General features: G+C 35.1%; 1 non-coding gene across 1 annotated transcript; it reads left to right on the top strand.

Annotated features, from left to right (window-relative positions):
- The first annotated feature begins 3045 nt into the window (after positions 1–3045).
- On the top strand, positions 3046–3118 carry TRNAK-CUU. Its single transcript has one exon. It is a non-coding gene; the product is annotated as a tRNA-Lys (tRNA).
- Positions 3119–13297: the final 10179 nt, after the last annotated feature.

The raw sequence follows: 13297 nt of genomic DNA, 5'->3' as shown, positions 1-13297 counted from the left end.
ATCACTTGTAATTACTTAAGAAATTGACCAAGGAGAATGCAAATTGCTCATTGGTGTCAATTGCTGAGTTGACAAAAAATAATAAAATGTGATTTAGAAGGCAATTTTTAAATGATCTAGATGTAAATGTAAAAATTTAGGCTGGAGATAGAGTGCAGGTTTTAAATATATGATGTCGTGTCTACACAACACATTTTGGCAAGTAATGTATTGATACATAAGGCCACAAACAGCAGTTACTTGACAGCTGGCTTCCTGCATTTATCATAGAGTAAAACTGCTGATTGTATTTCAGTTTTTCACCTGTATATACACAAACAGAAATATTGATTGTCATCCAAAGGAGCATCCTGGAAAAGATAGGTCACTGATTTTCCCCAAGGAAAGATTTCATTAAAATACTTCTTTTAAAACTCTTACTTTTGGACTTCATTTTGACATAACTGTCCTATACAGTTTCAATCACGATTCTATTTTGATATTCTTAGACTGTCAGCTATATTCTGACATACTGATGTAATTCATACCTTTAAACCATTGTATTGGAGGAGAAAATCTTCTGAAACTCAACAGTTTTAATAAAAGTGTAAATGGTTTACGTATCATACACTGCTCATGAAATTTTATCAGGACTAGGACCTCTACATATAGTGGCAACAAAAATTTAAAATTAAATATATTAGCCAATTGAGGAACAAATTGTATGAACCAGTGATAATTATCTTTTGAACTCTGGTTGTCTGGGGTTTCAAAGATGAGGGTTCCTCAGGGAATGTATATGTGTGAATTCAAGACAAACACAAAAAATACTAAATAGCCATATGATTGATACATGAAAATTGAATATGATGAAATGTGAAATATAATGTGGATGTATATGATTAATCAGCAAAGGAAAGAATCAGATCTTAGCAATAAGAGTTCAGATTGGTCTAGGAGGTGTTACTTAAAGATTTGTAACAGAGGAAGAAATTGAGTTGAGTCTGGAGGAAAGGTTTGTTTGCTTGGATAGAAAATGGATATCATCTTCGGAGACTAGAAAAATATTGCAGGAGATGACTGATGAGCACTTGTGCCTGTGTGCTTGTACACACACTTAGAGAAGCATGATGAGGCAAGATCTTCTTTCTCTCATTTTGCAGCAAATAATGAGCAAATCCCTGGTATCAGTAAGAAGTTGGTGAGCATATTGCCCCTAAATCTAAGTAAATAGAAGACACTTTATATTGTAATTCAATGTTGTGAAGGAGACAGATGTTCTAAATGTGTTAGGTATCAGGAGAATAGATTCAGTCTTTCAGGCAATTTTTAGTATAAGATGTATGATTCTTTTTAAAAAAATAGATTTGTTTATTTATTTTAGAGAGAGAGATAGGGAGAGTGGGGTGGGGAGGAGCAGAGGGAAAGAGAGACTCTGGCAGACTCTCCGCTGAGTGATCCCAGGATCCTGGGATCATGACCTGAGTTGAAATCAAGAGTCAGAACCTCAGCCAACTGAGCCACCCAGGTACCCCAGATGTATGATTCTTAAACATATATTCAGTAGTAAGGAAAGGAAAAAAGACATATACAATGGCAAACTGTTAATCAAAGCAAAAAACTGCCAGTGGTGTTCTTCCTGTGTTACTTCCTGGTCAGAAGTGAAATGGAAAACTACAGGAGGTAACCTGCCCAGGGAAATAGTAAATCTGATTCTTCAACTTCCCACATTTTTAAAAGTGACATACATTCATTCTATTGAGCAAAGATAGGGATTTTATTTATTTATTTTTTTAAAGATAAGAATTTTAGTGCTTGAATTCCATTTATAAAAATTTATAAATACATAAAAGTTTTGTTGTGAATTCAACTTCCATCTCAATAATCTAGGATTTCATCTGAGTGAATTTCCTGGTGTGTCAATATAACTATTGGCACATGGAATTTTCTTGGATGTTTTGGGACTAAAGTTCAGTAAATGGGCAACTTAATTTTGCCAGCCTAAACAGGCTGAGCCACTAAACATGGAATGGATGACTGTGTCCAAAGCCAAAACATATGCAGTTACTCAGAGAGCAGTGGAAGAAGGAAGAAAGCAATCGAGTAATAATGGGAGGCTGGTTGGATCCTGGTTAGAACAGCCTCTCTTAACTAAATAATTTTGTCACTCAGAGAAGCCTCCTTGAATCCCCTGTCACCCTGGTGGGATTGAATGAACATTGAATGCAGAGAAATCCATAGTCAACATCTACATATATTCATCCATAACAAAATGAATAAGCTCAGTCTGATAAATGAACAATTAGCATAGGTAAAACTAGTGTTTTTTATTTTTTCTGTTTTTGTTGTTGTTTTGTTTTTAATTGTGCTTTTTGACTAATTGGGTCAAAATAGTCAATTTGATATGAGAAGAAATAAAGACAGAATTATATATTAAAGTAAAGAAGCCTTGTTAGAATTGATTAAAGTTCAGAACCAAATAATTATTTGCATCTGGCCAGCAAGTGAAAAGAAATACTGATGATCTGAAAGTATCTGATTTTTAAAAAATATCAAAGTTGCAAGATTACTCAAATTTCCATTTATTTATATCCACAGCAAAAGAATACTTTTGTTTCATTAAAATGGATTTATATATTTATTTATTTATTTATTTTTTAAAAAAGATTTTATTTATTTGACAGAGAGAGATCACAAATAGGCAGAGAGGCAGGCAGAGAGAGAGAGAGGAGGAAGCAGGCTCCCTGCTGAGCAGAGAGACCGACGCGGGACTCGATCCCAGGACCCTGAGATCATGACCTGAGCCGAAGGCAGCGGCTTAACCCACTGAGCCACCCAGGCGCCCCTCATTAAAATGGAATTAAATGAAATGTAATTTGCTCAAAATTTAAAACCTTCACTGAGAAAGATAATTTAAAAAGTATAATTGTGGTATAGTAAGACTATTAAATATATTTTTTATCATGACCCAACTCAATTATGGTAAAACTCTTTCATTTTAAGAATGATGAACCCATAATTTTAAAGGTGGCTTACTGTAATTTAAAAAGGGGGCAAGGTAGGGGCACCTGGCTGGCTCAGTTGGCAGAGCATGTGATTCTTGATCTCAGGATTGTGAGTTCGAGTCTCATGTTGGGTATAGAGATTACTTAAAAATAAAATCTTAAAAAAAATTAAAAAATAAAAATAAGAAGGGGGCAGGGTATAAAATGAATGAGGCAAAACTAGAAAGGAAAATGAGATCTCTGAGAATAATTTTAAAGAAATAGGAAATAGAGATTTCCACCAGAAACATGATACATTCTTAAAAAGAAAAGCTCTCCATTTGAAAAATAGGAAAAATAAAACTGTAATTCAGATATATCTATTAAATATATATATAAATATTATATATAGATTTCTTTAAAAGCCTATGTTAAGAAATATCCTTATACAAAAACAAGAAGGGAATGGGATTCAAAATCAGCCATCATGGCAATATTCTCTTTTTTATATGTTATTTATTACACATTGTAAATTTAACAAGGTTCTTAAGAATTAGATCATGTAGGTTAATGATTAGTTTGAATTGATCAGTTATTTGAGGTTCATTATGGCATCGGGGAAGACAGGTGATTAGAAAAAATATAAAACTATACCACATAATTTGTAAAACACACCATATTTTTGTTTTTTTCTGTCTTTTCATGCAGAATAACTTCTCAACATCAGAACAAGAGCTGTGACTTTTCCTACTTACTAAACTAAACACACACACTAGGCTTCCTGGGCTGTGATGAGAAGGGGGTGGAATGAGGATTGGAATTCAGTTAAGGATTTTTAAAGCCCGAAGAATAGATAATGTTCCCATTTAATCAAGCTTTGGGTTTTAATCGATTTGGGGATAAGGACACAAACTCCTTTGTTTGCTGTTCCATGTCCTTAAATAGTCTCGTGGGAGGAAGTCATCAAAGTGTATTCTGTAAATGTGGAATTAACAAGGCAAAACTAAAGACACTTAGGTTTGCATCATAAATTGTGGCTATTGACTCAATTGTCTAGAGAAAGGTCTAATCTGTTTTTCTGATTATCTAAAAATTTAACCTTTTCCATTTCCCAATTGGAAAAATGTTGGCTTAGCTTTTTCAACATATCTAGTGCCAGTCAAATAAAGGTGTAACTTCAGTTAAAAAATGAATTTCAAGGAAGAAACAGTTTTCATTTATACAAAAATTGATTCCAATTTAAATGAAAGCTGTTTGAGTATTTATGTCAGCTTTATCTACACAGAGGTCTACTTTTTTTATGTAAAAATAAAGTGATTATGGAAAATTATACCACTTTGGAGACTGAATAATTTGAATTTTGAAAAAAAATACTTATAGAGCAGATTTTCTTCATAAGATGTCACTTCTTAAAAGCATGAAAGCCTTAATCTTTCCTTATTTTTATTGAAATCAGAGTGGTTAATAGCACTTCATTGAGATTTGTACAGTTTCTACATTTATGTAATTTGACTAGTTTTTCTTAAATGCAATTAACTTTTATGTTCCAGAATGATTTAACAGTGATGGTAATAAATATCACAAGTTAACTGTCAATTGATACTTGAATCATGTTCTAGTTGATACTACAGTGGGGTTGCCTGTTATTTGACATACAGATAAAAAAGGCTTTTACATTTTGCATTCAAATTGGTTCATGATAAACAGCAAAAACCATTTATATCCTTACCTTTCCGTGAGTCTAACAGGAAAAACTAATTTGTTTATATATACATATGTATTAATTCCTATATCCTGGATAAGATAGTTTTATAATATTAAAGTTATAGTATTAAAATATCATATACATTTTAGGAAAATGATTGATTGAAAGAAATTTTAATATTTTCATTCTGTTACACCTATTTTAAGACTAAGAGCAAGAGGTTTTTGACTCATTCTGTAAGTGGGATAACATGATTTATGATATGAAGTAATAAGGGGGTATCTTTCACAAAATTGGGTAAAACACTCTTGAAATAGAATGTGATTTAGTGTGTAAAAATGTTTTCATTTGTTCTCCTGAGGTATCTGTATCTGGAGGATTGACTCAGATCCTGGTCTTGCATACTTGGAAATTTTATTTTATCAGTTTGCTCAGGGACTATCAGGGTGAATGAATGAGGCTAACCAAATTCCTCAGGACAATTTGGTAATGTTAACTCAGGAAAACAGTGTACATAATACATAAAGACATATTATACATAATACCTTTTGTTTTTTAAAATGTATCTTAAAAACGAAATTAATTTGCTTAGAATCAGAGCAAAATATATGAATATTTTTATTCATCTTTAAACTGAAATGGGAAATAATTCCTGCTGTACCATGTGTCCTCGTAAGACCCAACTGAGTCTGATTAGGAGAAAGCTGGATAAGCACCTTTGTTCTTTTTCTATAACCTCTCTAATTCACAACCTATGTAGCTCAGTACCTCTCTGTAATACCAGCTTCATGAAGTTTATTATTTTTTTTTAATTTTTAAAAAAGATTTCATTTATTTAAAAGAGTGAGAAAGAGATAGAGAGAGAGAGAGAATGAGAGAGAGAGAGCATGGGGGGGGGGTCAGAAGGAGAGGGAGAAGAAGATTCCATGATGAGTGTGGAGCTCCTGGGGCTCCATCCCTGGATGCAGAGATCATGACCTGAGTGGAAGGCAGACGTTTAACTGACTGAGCCACCTACGTGTCCTTCAGCTTCATGAAGTTTAAATTTCTAATAATATAATTTCTTTTAAATGGAACACAATTTAGGGTGGCCACTTTCTATTACATCATGTGAGGCATTCATTTATCTATCAATAATAAGCTATATCTAAATATAAGTAGGACCAGTTACTAGAGAACTTTTTCCATATGTCTCTTCTGTGTTGTTATTTTGTAACTGCCATTTATATAGACAGAGTTTCTAATCTTACCCATGAATTTTGTGGTGCATCTCAGTTTTGAGTTAATAACTATTTCTTTTCTCATTAAACCCATAAAAGAAATTAGTATTTTCCAAACTCTGATCCAAGAACACTGGTTTTTAACAAAGATTTCAATAGTGTTTAGCAAGATGAGGAAAAAAAAAAAAAGCTTTTTTCTAAGGCTAAATATATTGAATCTATTTATGGCATTATAGTTTCTGTACTTTAATAAAAAGATGTTGATGATAAAAAATAGTACACATATTCATTTCTTAGTGGCCTTGGAAAAATAAAATACTAGAGATTATATATAGGAGTAGCATCACTTCCTTCTCTCTTCCTCTCCTTTTTCCTCCAAGAACAACTATTGGACTAACAAAACTTTCCCATTTTTTCGAAGATTGTAAATAAGTCTGCCCAAAGGTTTGGGGATGGGTGCAAATGGATCATAAAAATAGAGTGACACTGTTGAATGTGTGAGAATCATTGCCAGGAAGCAGATCTAGGAAATTTACCAGAATGCCCAAATATTTTACCTATCTATTTTTCCATAAGAAGGGCAGTATGGGAATGAGGAGATAACCTGGAAAGAAATTTTTGAAATTGGGGTTAGAAAATATATAAAGAGCCTCAGCTTGGGTATAAGAGAAATCTATACAGGAGTCAATTTGTTATTGTTGTTGTTGTTTTTTAAGATATTATTTATTATTTATTTGACAGAGATCACGAGTAGTCAGGGAGGCAGACAGAGAGAGAGAGGAGGAAGCAGGCTCTCCAAGGGGCAGAGAGCCTGATGCTGGGCTCGATCCCAAGACTCCGGGATCATGACCCAAGCCGGAGGCAGAGGCCTTAACCCACTGAATCACTCAGGCACCCCTACAGGAGTCAATTTGTATAGCAGCCTGTTGCTCCAAGGTCTCCAAAAGCATATTTGCTTTTGAGGACTGAGAAGCCTCATGAGAAATGAATGAATTTGTACTTCATCTCCAGCTCATGGCAATAATGATTGGAACACAACACAATTTAATTTTTGAAGAACATTTTCCAAATGGGTGCTAGTAAGTTTTTATTACTACTTTTTATATTGTGTCTTTGGCATTAGGAAAAAAGCCTCCAAATTTGTAAACATTTTTGCCCTTTATGATTTGGTGAAATATTTTCTGTGGCTTAAATATAGATTTCATTTTTCTTCAACATTACACTGGAAAATCTATGTATTTTTTCTGGCATACAAGGCTTAGTGTCTGTTTGTTTGTTTATTTATACATACTGTAGTTTTCACTTAATAAATGACCTTAATATGGGCTTCAATCTTAGCTCTGCCACATATAGACTATGAGATCCAGGGCAAGGCATGGAGGCTCCTGAGCCTTTTTCCCTCCTGTGTGAAACTTGGTTTCAATAGTAAATACTACATAGGATTCTACTTAGGATTGTGTGAGCTCTTCCACATAGATTCTCACTCCAGAGTATGGCACATGTAAGACTATCAGTACAAGTTAGTTATTTTTGTTAATAGTGATAGCATGTTGTATTGTAGAAAAAAATAGCTTATTTTGAGCTTTGTCTTTGGGTAGGCAACCTGTTATTTTCCCACTAGATTTGCTTATTAAAACTTCATTTCATTCAACATAATTTTCAAGATGTATTTCTCCCTTTATTAATGTTTTATATATTATTGTACTTCCTTCCTAGATTTAAGTTTGAGTTGCTTTCGATTTAAGAAAGCTTACTTAATCTTGCCTTTGTCTTGTCTGCTTCTGTTCTAAAGGTCTAACTTCTTTATCAATACCTCTATAATACTTCATCTACATCTCTTATTTCTCCAAACATTTGTCCATAATTGATAATTTTTTCTTTTCTTTTTTTCCTGTTCTATAGTAGAGCTCATATGCCTCCCTTATATGATGAGAATAAAAATGTTTTTTTTCTATCCCACTTCAATCACCCCTCCCCTACTTTTTGTAATATGCTTTATTTCCAAGAAACCTTTCAGCTGTTATCACCTAGGGTAACAATAGGATTTAGGGGTAAATATTTCTAAGGAAAGAAAAGTGCATGACATAGGGAGAATTTCTATCAGGCAGGGATGTAAAGCCTTCCTATAAAAAGAAGATTATCTGGGCTTGAGAGGAAGAATCTTGCCAATGTGATCTTTGTACTTTAAGATTTGTCTTCCATATAAAAATGAGATAATATATTTGATACCCTATTACTCAACCTTTGCTCCTCATGCACAACTTTTTATTTCTTGCTAATTTAAGTCCATTTAATTTAGCCCTTTATTGCATTATTGAATTAGATATTGGAAAGGCAAATACCATTAGAAAAAGAGAAGTATAGAAGATGCGAGGAGTTCTTAATACAAGAGTAAGAAAAGACTTTCAGACACCGGAAAGAGGAGTCAAGGCATGATAGAAGGGTATTACATTGAGAAAGACTTCTTATGAGTTCTGAACCCCAAAAGACAGTAAGACCAGGAACAGAGGATGGCTTGAAAAGAAAAGAAAAGAAAAAAAAAAACAGGAATCTTGTGCCTTGGCCCACTAGAGTAGAAGAGATTGGATGGCAAAATTAGGGAGTAGATCTTTGGTTCTCCACGGCCTGCACGTGCAAGTAGAGGATACAGGTATACAAGATGTCTCAAGGGCCCATCAGCCCAGAGCTAGTGGAGGATAAAGAGAGTTGACTGGTGAGCTCACCTGGAGGCTTGTTGCAGGGAGGGTAAGAATTATGATTCACAGAGGGCTCAAATTAGGGGTTAGTGTTTGAATGGACATTGCAACCCCTCCTCAAGGGCTCTGTGGTATGAAATGATTGCAGAAGCTGGGCTTACAGTGCAAAAAGAGGCCTCTGTGCATCCTTCTAAGACTTCCTGAAATAGAGCCAAAGTTGTACCAACTATGGAAGTGGCACCTCACAGCTCAACATAGCACCTGAATATTTATTTTTAAAAGTGCTTGTATTATAAACAAGAAGTCTTTGAATAACCTTTATTTTCAGGAATGACAAGAGTTAACAAAGTAACATAAACTTTGGTTTATTTTGGTGAGGAAACTGAATGATAGTGTCTAAATTTTGGTCAATGGGGATTATAATTCTTCTATTGCATTTTGTGTTTCCTCTTAATGTTTTATGTTCATCCTATTTGCATTTTTACTTCCACTTTATGATAGTTTTTCTGCATTGTGTGTGTGTGTGCATGTGTGTGTGTGCCTCTTTTCAAAGAACCTGATTTTTTTTCCCTTCCTTCTATATTCTGGAGAGGATATCAAAGGTAAAAACCTTGGGATGGTTAAGTTACATTCAGAGACATTATTTCTATGAAGTCTTGAGATTGTTTCATTTCCCTTCTACTGAAAAAATAATACCAGGTTCTCAATGAATTTTTTTGATTTAAATTCAATTATCCATCATAGAGTACATCATTAATTTCAGATGTAGAGTTCAATAATTCATCAGTTGCATATAACACCCAGTGCTCATCACATCACATACAATGAATGTTTTTGAATAAATATTTGAGGGACTATACAGAGTTCATTTATTGCTTTTCAAGAGCCTAGCTACTGCCAAAAATATGAGTCAGAGGAAAAGATCGATCAAGAAGTCTGGTAACAAGCCATAGAGCACCGTTTCATTTGGGCTATCACCTAAATCTCATCAAATCAGTAGCAGAAAGTCAGCAGACACTAGTCATGCTGCAAGCAGTTGACTGACAGCTTCAGTCAGGTAAGCTGGACAGATAGACAAGGCTATGTCTTCATAAAGTGGTCACAAATAGAGCAGAGAGACCCTGAGAGGTCATCTGGTCTTAGTACAGGTTTAAGGGTCCAAGAAGGATGTGGAAGCTAGCTATAGAAGAAAGTTAGTTGATGTTAACTGTAAGGAACATCTTAGCAGTCCACAGTAGCTAAAAATAAAGGAAAATTAAAGATGAATCAGTGAGGGATGGGATGGGTGGATATAAAGGACTTATTTTCCTTTTTTTTTTAAATTTTTAATTTTTTAAATTTTTTATTTTTTATTAACATATATTTTTATCCCCAGGGGTACAGGTCTGTGAATCTCCAGCTTTACACACTTCACAGCCCTCATCATAGCACATACCCTCCCCAATGTCCATAACCCCACCCCCCTCTCCCAACAGCCCTCCTCCCAGCAACCCTCAGTTTGTTTTGTGAGATTAAGAGTCACTTATGGTTTGTTTCCCACCCAATTGCATCTTGTTTCATTTATTCTTCTCCTACCCCCTTAAGCCCCCATGTTGCATCACCACTTCCTCATATCAGGGAGATCATATGATAGTTGTCTTTCTCTGATTGACTTATTTCACTAAGCATGATACCCTCTAGTTCCATCCACGTCGTCGCAAATGGCAAGATTTCATTTCTTTCGATGGCTGCATGGTATTCCATTGTGTATATATACCACATCTGCTTTATTTATTCATCTGTTGATGGCATCTAAGTTCTTTCCATAGTTTGGCTATTGTAGACATTGCTGCTATAAACATTCAGGTTCTTTCCATAGTTTGGCTATTGTAGACATTGCTGCTATAAACATTCGGGTGCACGTGCCCCTTCAGATCACTACGTGTGTATCTTTAAGGTTAATACCCAGTAGTGCAATTGCTGGGTCATAGGGTAGTTCTATTTTCAACATTTTGAGGAATCTCCATGCTGTTTTCCAGAGCAGTTGCAACAGCTTGCATTCCCAACAACAGTGTAGGAGGGTTCCCCTTTCTCCGCATCCTCGCCAGCATCTGTCATTTCCTGACTTGTTAATTTTAGCCATTCTGACTGGTGTGAGGTGATATCTCATTGTGGTTTTGATTTGTATTTCCCTGATGCTGAGTGATACGGAGCACTTTTTCATGTGTCTGTTGGCCATCTAGATGTCTTTTTTGCAGAAATGTCTGTTCATGTCTTCTGCCCATTTCTTGACTGGATTATTTGTTCTTTGGGTGTTGAGTTTGCTAAGTTCTTTATAGATTTTGGACACTAACCCTTTATCTGATATGTCGTTTGCAAATATCTTCTCCCATTCTGTCAGTTCTCTTTTGGTTTTGTTAACCATTTCCTTTGCTGTGCAAAAGATTTTGATCTTGATGAAATCCCAATAGTTCATTTTTGCCCTGGCTTCCCTTGCCTTTGGCGATGTTCCTAAGAAGAAGTTGCTGCAACTGATTTGAAGAGGTTCCTACCCGTGTTTTCCTCAAGGATTTTGATAGATTCCTTTCTCACCTTGTGGTCTTTCATCCATTTTGAGTCTATTGTTGTGTGTGGTGTAAGGAAATGGTCCAATTTCATTTTTCTGCATGTGGCTGTCCAACTTTCCCAACACCATTTGTTGAAGAGATTGCTTTTTTCCATTGGACATTCTTACCTGCTTTGTCAAAGATTAGTTGACCATAGGGCTGAGGGTCTATTTCTGGGCTCTCTATTCTGTTCCATTGATCTATGTGTCTGTTTTTGTGCCAGTACCATGCTGTCTTGATGATGGCAGTTTTATAATAGAGCTTGAAGTCCGGATTGTGATGCCACCAACTTTGGCTTTATTTTTCAATATTCCTTTGACTATTTGAGGTCTTTTCTGGTTCCATATAAATTTTAGGATTATTTGTTCCATTTCTTTGAAAAAAATGGATGGTATTTGATAGGAATTGCATTAAATGTGTAGATTGCTTTAGGTAGTATAGACATTTTCACAATATTTGTTCCTCCAATCCATGAGCATGGAACATTTTTCCATTTCTTTGTGTCTTCCTCAATTTCTTTCATAAGTACTTTATGGTTTTCTGAGTATAGATTCTTTGCCTCTTTGGTTAGGTTTATTCCTAGGTATCTTATGGTTTTGGGTGCAATTGTAAATGGGATTGACTCCTTAATTTCTCTTTCTTCTGTCTTGTTGTTGGTGTAGAGAAATGCAACTGATTTCTCGGCCTTTTGGCTAAGATCAAGTGTGATTTCTGTGCGTTGATTTTATATCCTGACACTTTACTGAATTCCTGTATAAGTTCTAGCAGTTTTGGATGGAGCCTTTTGGGTTTTCCACATATAGTATCATATCATCTGTGAAGAGTGATAGTTTGACTTCTTCTTTGCCTATTTGGATGCCTTTAATTTCCTTTTGTTGTCTGATTGCTGAGGCTAGGATTTCTAGTACTATGTTAAATAGCAGTGGTGATAATGGACAGCCCTGCCATGTTCTTGACCTTAGCAGAAAAGCTTTCAGTTTTTCTCCATTGAGAATGATATTTGCGGTGCGTTTTTCATAGATGGCTTTGATAATATTGAGGTATGTGCCCTCTATCCCTACACTGTGAAGAGTTTTGATCAGGAAGGGATGCTGTACTTTGTCAAATGCTCTTTCAGCATCTATTGAGAGTATCATATGGTTCTTGTTCTTTCTTTTATTAATGTGTTGTATCACATTGATTGATTTGCAGATGTTGAACCAACCTTGCAGCCCTGGAATAAATCCCACTTGGTCATGGTGAATAATCCTTTTAATGTACTGTTGAATCCTATTGGCTAGTATTTTGGTGAGAATTTTCGCATCTGTGTTCATCAAGGATATTGGTCTGTAGTTCTCTCTCTCTTCTTTTAAAATTTTTTATTTTTTATGAACATATATTTTTATCACCAGGGTTGTAGTTCTCTTTTTTGATGGGATCCTTGTCTAGTTTTGGGATCAAGGTGATGCTGGCCTCATAAGATGAGTTTGGAAGTTTTCCTTCATTTCTATTTTTTGGAACAGTTTCAGGAGAATAGGAATTAATTCTTCTTTAAATATTTGGTAGAATTCCCCTGGGAAGCCATCTGGCCCTGGGCTTTTGTTTGTTTGGAGATTTTTGATGACTGTTTCAATATCCTTACTGGTTATGGGTCTGTTCTGCTGTTTTTGTCCCTCTTTTGCTTAGCTTCTTTCTTCTCTGTCATTTGGTCTTCTATATTGCTAATTCTTTCTTCTGCCTCATTTATCCTCACAGTGAGAACCTCCATTTTTGATTGCACCTCATTAATAGCTTTTTTGATTTCAACTTGGTTAGATTTTAGTTCTTTTTTTCTCTAGAAAGGGCTTTTATATCTCCTAAGAGGGTTTTTCTAATATCTTCCATGCCTTTTTGAGCCCGGTTAGAACCTTGAAATGACGATGAAAATCGTGATTCTGAACTCTAGATCTGACATATTACCAATGTCTGTATTGATTAGGTCCCTAGCCTTTGGTACTGCCTCTTGTTCTTTTTTTGTGGTGTATTTTTCTGCCTTGTCATTTTGTCCCGATAAGAGTATATGAAGGAGCAAGTAAAATACTAAAAGGGTGGAAAAGACCCCAGGAAAATATGCTTTAACCAAATCAGAAGAGATCCCAAATCTTGTGGG

This window comes from Mustela erminea, chromosome 2 (assembly GCF_009829155.1).
Source record: "Mustela erminea isolate mMusErm1 chromosome 2, mMusErm1.Pri, whole genome shotgun sequence".
NCBI lineage: Eukaryota > Metazoa > Chordata > Mammalia > Carnivora > Mustelidae > Mustela > Mustela erminea.
Note: the sequence above shows the minus strand (reverse complement) of the source record. Positions and strands in the feature narration are given on the sequence as shown.